The 12,600-nt window shown below is 39.5% G+C and overlaps 1 protein-coding gene across 1 annotated transcript in view; it reads right to left on the bottom strand.

Annotated features, from left to right (window-relative positions):
* flrt1b (fibronectin leucine rich transmembrane protein 1b) overlaps positions 1-11,850 on the bottom strand; it is a 125,704-nt gene extending 113,854 nt beyond the window's left edge. Inside the window, exon 1 of the mRNA XM_061930363.2 lies at positions 11,742-11,850. The gene's annotated coding sequence lies outside the window, so the exon portion shown is untranslated. The remainder of the gene's footprint in view (positions 1-11,741) is intronic.
* Between the last annotated feature and the right edge of the window lie 750 nt (positions 11,851-12,600).

Raw genomic sequence — 12,600 nt, 5'->3', positions numbered from 1 at the left:
TATAAAAGTAGATTCCATGAAATGCTCAGTCAATTACAAACAAGGATTGGGGCGAGGGTCACCACTTTGTCAACAAATGCGTGAGCAAATTGTTGAACGGTTTAAGAAAAACCTTTCTCAACCATCTATTGCAAGGAATTTAGGGATTTCACCATCTACGGTCCGTAATATCATCAAAGGGTTCAGAGAATCTGGAGAAATCACTGCACGTAAGCAGCTAAGCCCGTGACCTTCGATCCCTCAGGCTGTACTGCATCAACAAGCGACATCAGTGTGTAAAGGATATCACCACATGAACTCAGGAACACTTCAGAAACCCACTGTCAGTAACTACAGTCGGTCGCTACATCTGTAAGTGTAAGTTAAAACTCTCCTATACAAGGCGAAAACCGTTTATCAACAACACCCAGAAACGCTGTCGGCTTCGCTGGGCCTGAGCTCATCTAAAATGGACTGATACAAAGTGAAAAAGTGTTCTGTGGTCTGACGAGTCCACATTTTAAATTGTTTTTGGAAACTGTGGACGTCGTGTCCTCCGGACCAAAGAGGAAAAAAACCATCCAGATTGTTATAGGCGCAAAGTTAAAAAGCCAGCATGTGTGATGGTATGGGGGTGTATTAGTGCCCAAGACATGGGTAACTTACACATCTGTGAAGGTGCCATTAATGCTGAAAGGTTTATACAGGTTTTGGAGCAACATATGTTGCCATCCAAGCAACGTTACCATGGACGCCCCTGCTTATTTCAGCAAGACAATGCCAAGCCACGTGTTACATCAACGTGGCTTCATAGTAAAAGAGTGCGGGTACTAGACTGGCCTGTGTAGTCCAGACCTGTCTCCCATTGAAAATGTGTGGCGCATTATGAAGCCTAAAATAGAACAACGGAGACCCCCGGACTGTTGAACAACTTAAGCTGTACATCAAGCAAGAATGGGAAAGAATTCCACCTGAGAAGCTTAAAAAATGTGTCTCCTCAGTTCCCAAACGTTTACGGAGTGTTGTTAAAAGAAAAGGCCATGTAACACAGTGGTGAACATGCCCTTCCCTAACTACTTTGGCACGTGTTGCAGCCATGAAATTCTAAGTTAATTATTATTTGCAAAATAAAAATACAGTTTATGAGTTTGAACATCAAATATCGTGTCTTTGTAGTGCATTCAACTGAATATGGGTTGAAAAGGATTTGCAAATCATTGTATTCCGTTTATATTTACATCTAACACAATTTCCCAACTCATATGGAATTGGGGTTTGTATTAAACAAGGTTTGATTGTTACTCTCAGACAAAAAACAACACCATTATGAATACAAAAAAACATGAAGTCAGCAATTTCAGTACAAAACATATTAATATACATATTTATGCACAAATGATATCTACTTACACGTTTGACCAAGTTTGGTGATGAAACTTAGACGATGGGATTTTCTAGCGCTGTTGCTGCTTGTCTGGATCAATCACTTAAAAGGTCCGACAGGAAACAAAGACTCCAGCACTTGTTGGGATAGAACATTCCTACTTTCTTGTCCAGTCCTTGTTAAAAGTCCCATTTTTGACATTTGTTTTGATTTTCTTCCCAGGATTGAATGAGTAGTCTTCTTCTAGTCACCTTATTGTTACTTCACTGTGACACTTATGCTTCACTGTCGCCCCCTGTGTGGTGGCGGGAGTACTGCGTACATAATAAACCCTGGTTTAATGCTTTAATCAAGACTATTTGGGTGATGTTCGGCGGGCCAAAAGTTTGGACACACCATCTCCTCATTCAATCTTTATTTTCATGACTATTTACATTGTAGATTGTCACATCAAAACTATGAATGAACACATGTGGAGTTATGTACTTAACAAACAAAAGGTGAAATAACCGAACACATGTTTTATATTCTAGTTTCTTCAAAATAGCCACCCTTTGCTCTGGTTACTGCTTTGCACACTCTTGGCATTCTCTCCATGGGCTTCAAGAGGTAGTCATCTGGAATGGTGTTTCACTTCACAGGTGTCATAGTTTTGAAGAGACAATCTACAATGTAAATAGTCATGAAAATAAAGAAAACGCATTGAATGAGAAATTGTGTCCAAACTGTATATTACATTTGTTTTTAGCATTTTTTAAAAAAAATTAAAAAATATATAAAAAAAGGCCTACAAATGTTTGACATTTGAAAAAATACAACATCCACTGCTAAATGTGTCACTAAACATGACTATTTTCATACAGGCAGAATATTTGACACACTAGGTTATGCAGATACAAAACATGTTATTATTATTATTATTATTATTATTATTATTATTATTATTATTATTATCTGTATTGCATTTTACATAGGGAAAATAAACAATAGTAAATATGTAAAAAAAAAAAAAGAGCAAAAAATCGGAAAGTAATGAGAAAAAGTTGAAATTTTTTAACTAATAATAATAATATACTTAGTTGCCTATAAATATATATAACATATGCTTATAGCATTTTAAAAAAAGTCTCCCAAATTACTATTTACATTGTAGATTGTCACATCAAAACTATGAATGAACACATGTGGAGTTATGTACTTAACACAAAAAAAAAGGTGAAATAACCAAAAACATGTTTTATATTCTAGTTTCTTCAAAATAGCCACCCTTTGCTCTGGTTACTGCTTTGCACACTCTTGGCATTCTCTCCATGGGCTTTAACATCCACTGCTAAATGTGTCACTAAACATAATTATTTCCATACAGGCAGAATATTTGACACACGAGGTTATGTAGATACAAAACATGTTATTATATTATTATTATTATTATTATTATTATTATTATTATTATTATTATTATTATTATTATTATTATTTTATTTTATTTTTGAATTGCATTTTTACATGGGGAAAATAAACAATAGCAAAATATCGGAAAGTAATGATAAAAAATTTACATTTTTGAACTAATAATAATAATAATACACTTAGTCGCTTATAAATATATATAACATCTGTTTATATCTTTTTTTTTTTAAATAAATAAATATCAAAAAGGCCCCCAAATGACTATTTACATTGTAGATTGTCACATCAAAACTATGAATGAACACATGTGGAGTTATGTACTTAACAAAAAACAAGGTGAAATAACCAAACACATGTTTTATATTCTACTTTCTTCAAAATAGCCACCCTTTGCTCTGGTTACTGCTTTGCACACTCTTGGCATTCTCTCCATGGGCTTCAACATCCACTGCTAAATGTGTCACTAAACATGATTATTTTCATACAGGCAGAATATTTGACACACTAGGTTATGCAGATACAAAACATGTTATTATATTATTATTATTATTATTGTTATTATTATTGTTATTATTATTATTATTATTATTATTATTATTATTATTTTTATTGCATTGTTACATGGGGAAAATAAACAATAGCAACAAATCGGAAAGTAATGATAAAAAGTTTAAATTTTTTAACTAATAATAATAATAATACACTTAGTCGCCTATAAATATATATAACATCTGTTTATATCTTCTTTTTTTTTTAAATAAATAAATATCAAAAAGGCCCCCAAATGTCACATCAAAACTATGAATGAACACATGTGGAGTTATGTACTTAACAAAAAAAGAAGGTGAAATAACTGAAAACACGTTTTATATTCTCATTTCTTTGCTCTGATTACTGCTTTGCACACTCTTGGCATTCTCTCCACGAGCTCCAAGCACACCTGTGAAGTGAAAACCATTTCAGTTGAAGCTCATGGAGAGAATGCCAAGAGTGTGAAAAGCAGTAATCAGAGCAAAGGGTGGCTATTTTGAAGAAACTAGAATATAAACAACAGGTATAAAGTTGCTTAAGAGTTATCATGTCAGTGGTGATAAGAAGGGCTGCTGTCTTACTTAACATTATATTTTTATGTCCTGACTTCACATTAAAGACACCCATTAAACAGTTCTGCTAATTGTTATTTGAAATCAGTTCTTTTATTTGGTTTTGCACTTCCCCCCCTAATGAAAAATGCGGCAGCCATATTCCTGCAGGAACTATTAGCGCGGCTGCTGGATTACTCTAATTTATGGTGCAGTTATCCCTCATAGAATCAACTCAGAGTCGCTGCAAAGGCAATTATTTTCTTCACTAATATTGGCTTAAATCATCTTTGAGTTCCCTGCAACACCACTAAACGGTCCGCAATGGTTGAAATACTTACACACTAAGATGTTTATGTACTGTATATTCCGAAAAAGGTCAAAAGATGTTGCCAAAACATTCTTGATTTTTGGCAAAAGCACGATTGTTCACATTTAGAGGGAACTTTAACACCGAGACAGCGGGGCATTAATAAGTTCAAGTTCAAGTTAAAGTACCAATGATTGTCACACACACTAGGCGTGGTGAAATGTGTCCTCTGCATTTGACCCATCCCCTTGTTCCACCCCCTGGGAGGTGAGGGGAGCAGTGGGCAGCAGCGGTGCCCGCGCCCGGGAATCATTCGGTGATTTAACCCCCAATTCCAACCCTTGATGCTGAGTGCCAAGTAGGGAGGTAATGGCTCCCATTTTTATAGTCTTTGGTATGACTCGACAGGGTTTGAACTCACAACCTACCGATCGCAGGGCGGACACTCTAACCACTAGGCCACTGAGTAGGACAATGCAGGACTGTCATGATCTGTGGTCCGGATCATGTTTTGTGTTTTCTCTTAGTTTTAGACTCCTGTAGTTCCTGTTTGTGCACCTCTGAGTTGTTACCATGGCTACGTATTGTTTTCACCTGCCTCTTGTGTTCGGGATAAGAAGCCAAAAGTGCAAAAACAATAATGTTCGTGTTGGAGGAGTTGTGAATGAATGAAATATGAAATCTGTGCTGCAGTCACTGCTGGGCCACAACTTTAGGTACACCTGCAGACTGCAGCACGGATTTCATATTTCATTCATTCACAACTCCTCCAACATGAACATTATTCTTTTTGCACTTTTGTCTTCTTATTAAATAACTTTTTCAAATACATTCAATCTTGCACGTGGAAACTTTAAGTGTGGGCTTTAGTTGATATAATACTCCCGTCAGGGGGTCCATTCTACGCCGGGGGTGCATTATCCGGCACAACACCGGGACGCTACAAGGTGTGTGTATGTGTGGGGGGGTGGCGGCTTGGTTTGGAAGTAGCGGGGGTGTATATTGTAGCGTCCCGGAAGAGTTAGTGCTGCAAAGGGTTCTGGGTATTTGTTCTGTTGTGTTTATGTTGTGTTACGGTGCGGATGTTCTCCCAAAATGTGTTTGTCATTCTTGTTTGGTGTGGGTTCACAGTTTGGCGTATATTTCTAACAATGTTAAAGTTGCTTATACGGCCACTCTCAGTGTAAACTGTATCGCTGTTGATGAAGTATGCTTTGCATTTTTGTGTGTGTGCGTACAGGAGCCGCTCATATCTTGTGACTGGGCGGGCACGTTGTTAGAAGGGATGAAAAGCGGACGTGATGTCAGCTCGTAGAGGACATTAAAAGCAGTGCCTGTAAGGCACGCCCCAAGACAGTGGAATACGAGATATAATGACTGATGAACACCTTCGTTCGATAATGAAGGTTGCCTCAGCTCAAAGCCTGAGCCCCGACATTAATGAACAAGCTTCCAAGAAAAGATGGCAGGTATCTGGCTTGGGCACATCAGATTAGATCAGTGTGTTGCAAACTGAGCAGTTTAAAGTCCTGAATGGTTGGTTTATTCATTATTTTACTTTCAAATGTATTAGCCTGTGGAAAAAGTTAATGTTGATATTTACCTCAGAAGGCTGCAAATAGAAAAGAGGCATTCAATTTTTATTTTTATTGTATTTGATATGCCATTGATATATTTTAATTATTATTATTATTTGAAACTCGATTTTGCATGTCACTATAAAGTTATATAAGCCTTGCTTGTTCAATATTTAATGCAAAACTTGTTTGTCGCAATTCATAGTTTGATCCCTAGAACCAGGAAGTAGTCTGTCAACAAATGTCGCCATAGTAACATCCTGCCTGCGCTCTGAGAGGTCATTATTATATATTGTTTATATTTCAGCACAAAGCTAAGTGATGGCAAGATGCTCCTCCATGCTCCCAGTAAGAGGTTGATGTTCTCCATGCATGTGCAGACGACTATATGCAATAAAAATGGCAACATTTGCAAGGCAACAACATCCAAATCAATTATTTATCACGGCATCCAGAATCACTAAACCGCTTCAAGCAATATAAGCGGAGCTCGACCTTCTCGTGCAACGGCAGCCGATCAGGTGTAGGGAAGCAGAAGTCCAGAACCAACAACACCCGGGAAGACCTGGGCAACATGAAGACGGACTCTGTAGTCCACCGAATGGGTTGTTTTGGTTCCTCGCCCGAAGTCCGCTGGGATAGGCTCCAGCAAACGGATAAAAAGCGACAATGACAACGGACATATTTCCGTCGCTTACAAAACGCTACTTTTGTTGAGAAAGATTATTACAAATGTCAACACTTTCAATGTGCATTTCCACACAATGATGTAATACGTGCATTGTTGACATGTTCCACACAATGATGTAATATGTGCATTGTTGACGTGTTCCACGCAATGATGTAATATGTGCATTGTTGACATGTTCCACGCAATGATGTAATATGTGCATTGTTGACATGTTCCACGCAATGATGTAATATGTGCATCATTGACATGACATGTTCCACACAATGATGTAATATGTGCATTGTTGACATGTTCCACGCAACGATGTAATATGTGCATTGTTGACATGTTCCACGCAATGATGTAATATGTGCATTGTTGACATGTTCCACACAATGATGTAATATGTGCATTGTTGACATGTTCCACGCAATGATGTAATATGTGCATTGTTGACATGTTCCACGCAATGATGTAATATGTGCATTGTTGACATGTTCCACGCAATGATGTAATATGTGCATCATTGACATGACAAGTTCCACACAATGATGTAATATGTGCATTGTTGACATGTTCCACGCAACGATGTAATATGTGCATTATTGACATGTTCCACGCAATGATATAATATGTGCATCGTTGACATGTTCCACACAATGATGTAATACATGCATTGTTGACATGTTCCACACAATGATGTAATATGTGCATTGTTGACATGTTCCACACAATGATGTAATATGTGCATCGTTGACATGTTCCACACAATGATGTAATATGTGCATCGTTGACATGTTCCACGCAATGATGTAATATGTGCATTGTTGACATGTTCCACGCAATGATGTAATATGTGCATTGTTGACATGTTCCACACAATGATGTAATATGTGCATTGTTGACATGTTCCACACTATGATGTAATATGTGCATTGTTGACATGTTCCACACAATGATGTAACATGTGCATTGTTGACGTGTTCCATTTAATGATGTAATACGTGCATTGTTGACATGTTCCACACAATGATGTAATATGTGCATTGTTGACATGTTCCACACAATGATGTAACATGTGCATTATTGACATGTTCCACGCAATGATGTAATATGTGCATAGTTGAAATGTTCCATGTAATGATGTAATATGTGCATTGTTGACATGTTCCACGCAATGATGTAATATGTGCATCGTTGACATGTTCCACGCAATGATGTAATATGTGCATTGTTGACATGTTCCACACAATGATGTAATATGTGCATTGTTGACATGTTCCACGCAACGATGTAATATGTGCATTGTTGACATGTTCCACGCAATGATGTAATATGTGCATCATTGACATGACATGTTCCACACAATGATGTAATATGTGCATTGTTGACATGTTCCACACAATGATGTAACATGTGCATTGTTGACATGTTCCATTTAATGATGTAATACATGCATTGTTGACATGTTCCACACAATGATGTAATATGTGCATTGTTGACATGTTCCACACAATGATGTAACATGTGCATTATTGACATGTTCCACGCAATGATGTAATATGTGCATAGTTGAAATGTTCCATGTAATGATGTAATATGTGCATTGTTGACATGTTCCACGCAATGATGCAACATGTGCATCGTTGACATGTTCCACGCAATGATGTAATATGTGCATTGTTGACATGTTCCACACAATGATGTAATATGTGCATTGTTGACATGTTCCACGCAACGATGTAATATGTGCATTGTTGACATGTTCCACACAATGATGTAATATGTGCATCGTTGACATGTTCCACACAATGATGTAATATGTGCATTGTTGACATGTTCCACACAATGATGTAATATGTGCATCGTTGACATGTTCCACACAATGATGTAATATGTGCATCGTTGACATGTTCCACACAATGATGTAATATGTGCGTTGTTGACATGTTCCACACAATGATGTAATATGTGCATTGTTGAAATGTCCCACACAATGATGTAATATGTGCATTGTTGACATGTTCCACACAATGATGTAATATGTGCATTGTTGACATGTTCCACGCAATGATGCAATATATGCATCGTTGACATGTTCCACGCAATGATGTAATATGTGCATCGTTGACATGTTCCACGCAATGATGTAATATGTGCATCGTTGACATGTTCCACGCAATGATGTAATATGTGCATTGTTGACATGTTCCACACAATGATGTAATATGTGCATTGTTGACATGTTCCACGCAACGATGTAATATGTGCATTGTTGACATGTTCCACACAATGATGTAATATGTGCATTGTTGACATGTTCCACACAATGATGTAATATGTGCATTGTTGACATGTTCCACACAATGATGTAATATGTGCATTGTTGACATGTTCCACGCAATGATGTAATATGTGCATTGTTGACATGTTCCACACAATGATGTAATATGTGAATTGTTGACATGTTCCACACAATGATGTAATATGTGCATTGTTGACATGTTCCACACAATGATGTAATATGTGCATTGTTGACATGTTCCACGCAATGATGCAATATGTGCATCGTTGACATGTTCCACGCAATGATGTAATATGTGCATTGTTGACATGTTCCACGCAATGATGTAATATGTGCATTGTTGACATGTTCTACACAATGATGCATTATGTGCATTGTTGACATGTTCCACACAATGATGCATTATGTGCATTGTTGACATTTCCACACATCCCTCCATTTTCTACCGCTTGTCCCGTTGGTGGTCGCGGGGGGTGCTGGAGCCTATCTCAGCTGCATTCTGGCGGAAGGCGAGGTACACCCTGGACAATGATGTAAGCCAAGGCACATTTTTTGCATTGAAAAAATGCGGAGGCACACCACCAGCAGAAATCATAAAATTAAAAAAAAAAAACTCGGTTGACAGTAAAAAGTCATTGTCACAATGGTTGGATATGACTTTAAACCATAACCAAAAATGCATCACTCGGATGTACTTTGTGGACGCCGTCTTTGCTCCACAGTAAGTCTTTGCTGTCGTCCAGCATTCTGGTTTTTTTCTCCTTCAGTTCAGTTTTAGTTTCGTTCTGCATAGCCTTCCCTAAGCTTCAATGCCTTTTCTTAGCAGCACTCACTTTTTGTTTATTTTTGGTTTAAACCATAACCAAGCATGCATCACTATAGCTCTTTTGTTTTAGTTCTTGCCTTGCGCTCCTTTCGGTGGCTTTTTATTCTTTTGTTGGTATTTTCCTGTGGCAGTTTCATGTCTTCCTTTTGAGCGATATTTCCCGCATCTACTTTGTTTCAGCAATCAAGAATATGTCACTTCTTTTTAATCCTTCTTTGTGTGGACATTGTCGATTGTCATGTCATTTTCGGACGTACATTGTGGACGCCGTCTTTGCTCCACAGTAAGTCTTTGCTGTCGTCCAGTATTCTTTTTGTTTCTCCTTCAGTTCAGTTTTAGTTTCATTCTGCATAGCCTTCCCTAAGCTTCAATGCCTTTTCTTAGCGGCACTCACCTTTTGTTTATTTTTGGTTTAAACCATAACCAACCATGCATCAATGTAGCTCTATTGTTTTAGTTCTTGCCTTGCGCTCCTTTTGGTGGCTTTTCTTCTTTTTTATTTATTTTGCTGTAGCAGTTTCATGTCTTCCTTTTGAGCGATATTTCCCGCATCTACTTTGTTTTAGCAAACAAGAATATTTCACTTGTTTTTAATCCTTCTTCGTGTGGACATTGTCGATTGTCATGTCATGTTTGGATGTACTTTGTGGACGCCGTCTTTGCTCCACAGTAAGTCTTTGCTGTCGTCCAGCATTCTGTTTTTTTTCTCGTTTAGTTCAGTTTTAGTTTAATTCTGCATCGCCATCTTCAATGCCTTTACTTAGCGGCACTCACTTTTTGTTTATTTTTGGTTTGAACCATAACCAACCATGCATCACTATAGCTCTATTGTTTTAGTTCTTGCCTTGCGCTCCTTTTGGTGGCTTTTTATTCTTTTGTTGATATTTTCCTGTAGCAGTTTCATGTCTTCCTTTTGAACGATATTTCCCGCATCTACTTTGTTTTAGCAATCAAAAATGTTTCACTTGTTTTTAATCCTTCTTTGTGTGGACATTGTTGATTGTTATGTCATGTTCGGATGTACTTTGTCTTTGCTCCACAGTAAGTCTTTGCTGTCGTCCAGCATTCTGTTTTTGTTTACTTTGTAGCCAGTTCAGTTTTAGTTTCGTTCTGCATAGCCTTCCCTAAGCTTCAATGCCTTTTCTCACCTTTTGTTTATTTTTGGTTTAAGCAATAGACACTTTTTTACCTGCACACTGCCTCTCGCTGTTTCCGACATCCACAAAGCAATTAGCTACCTGCTGCCACCTACTGATATGGAAGAGTATTACACGGTTACTCTGCCCAGCTCTCGACAGCACCGACACTCAACAACAACACATTGTTTGCAGACTATAATTACTGGTTGGCAAAACATATTTTAAACCCCAAATAGGTGAAATTAGACTGTATCTCACGGCACGCTGGTGTGCCGCGGCACAGTGGTTGAAAAACACTGATGTAATATTTGCGTTGTTGACGGGTGTCACATGACATTTATATGTTGCATAACCGCGGGGAAAAAGTCGGCTTCTCTTTGACTTTGTGCAGAGGGTGGGGGGGAAAAAAAGCCATTTGACTGGACTTGGCCTGAACTAGAAGTCCACCAGCCTTTTCTTAAAGGACGGCAGCAAGTTGATTGCCATTCTCGCGTGGACACGCTCGCTCGCTGTGGGCGATGGAGGTCTGGGGGGGAGACTGAGGGAGAAGCAGGAATGCACAAACAGGTTGCATGGGGGCTTTGGGGACACAGGATAGGGTGGAGGTCTGCAGAACTCATGGAGGTTTAAAAACGATGATAATTATTATCATTATTATTATTATTTCTGCCAGGCGGCACGGTGGCACAGGGGTTCGTGCATGAGTTCAATCCCGGGCTCGGGGTCTTTCTGTGTGGAGTTTGCATGTTCTCCCCCCCCACCGGGGCTGCGTGGTCTCGCAGCTGAGATAGGCTCCGGCACCCCACCCGCCAACCCCAAAAAGGGGACAAGCGGTAGGAAATGTATGGATGGATTATTCCCTGCCTAAGTTCGAAACCAAAACAAAGGAGAGGCGAGCTCATCCTCTTTGTCACGTCGTCCTCATGACCACGTATGAGGTGCTCAACTCGCCTCCGTCAACCGGCGCATCCAATCTCTACCAGCCCTCCTTCACACACACACACACACACACACACACACACACACACACACACACACACACTGAGTGAGGTTACCTACCTCCCGAGAAAGAAATACACTCCATCTTCTTGTTTTTATGTTCCGGGCAAATTTAGTCCACCAGCGTCTTCCCCTCGCTTCCCTCAACTCACTTTCACTTCATCCCTCGCTCTCCCTTTCACTCTCGCTCTCTCTCTCTCTCGCTCACCCTCCCCTTTGTCCCCCTGACACCCCTCCTCCTCCCCCCCTCACACACCCCCGCCTCTGTATTGTACGTGTAGAACGTATCGCCCCGGATGCGATAATTGGCGCGTCTTGATGTTAGCACGCTTTATTTAGCCGCCGCTCTATTGGCGGTCGCCATCAGCGAGCTAATGACACGGCCGGAGGTGAGGAAGTTCATCCGTCGTCGCTCATTTCGTGCCTGGTGACTTTTCAACACGGGGGAAGTTCCGTAAAGGCGGAGAAGGGTTCCGTGCTGGCGGAAGTGCGACAAAAGGCTAACTATCGTCATGTTGGTTTAAGCATAAGGTGCAACCCCCCACCCCCAGGAGTACATCGGCTGTGTTCTCTCCCGCATCATCAACAAGGTTTTCGCTAACCAACCTTTGGGCTTTATAGCGTCGCCATGGTTACCCGCTGACACTGTTTGCATTTGAATGTGCGGTGTGTGTGTGTGTTTGGAGTACTTTTGTGGCTTAGATGCCTTTTGTTTGGCCCACACACACCTGTGTCGCTGCATGATGCAACGTTCACACTTTCTACAACCACTGTGCCGCGGCACACCGGTGTGATCTAATTTCACCGACTTGGGGTTAAAACTATGTTTTGCCAACCAGTAATTATAGTCTGCAAATGATGTATTGTTGTTGAGTGTCGAGTGTTGAGAGTAACCGTGTAATACTCTTCCATATCAATA

The sequence above is a fragment of the Nerophis lumbriciformis genome, linkage group LG36, assembly GCF_033978685.3.
Source record: "Nerophis lumbriciformis linkage group LG36, RoL_Nlum_v2.1, whole genome shotgun sequence".
Lineage (NCBI taxonomy): Eukaryota > Metazoa > Chordata > Actinopteri > Syngnathiformes > Syngnathidae > Nerophis > Nerophis lumbriciformis.
Note: the sequence above shows the minus strand (reverse complement) of the source record. Positions and strands in the feature narration are given on the sequence as shown.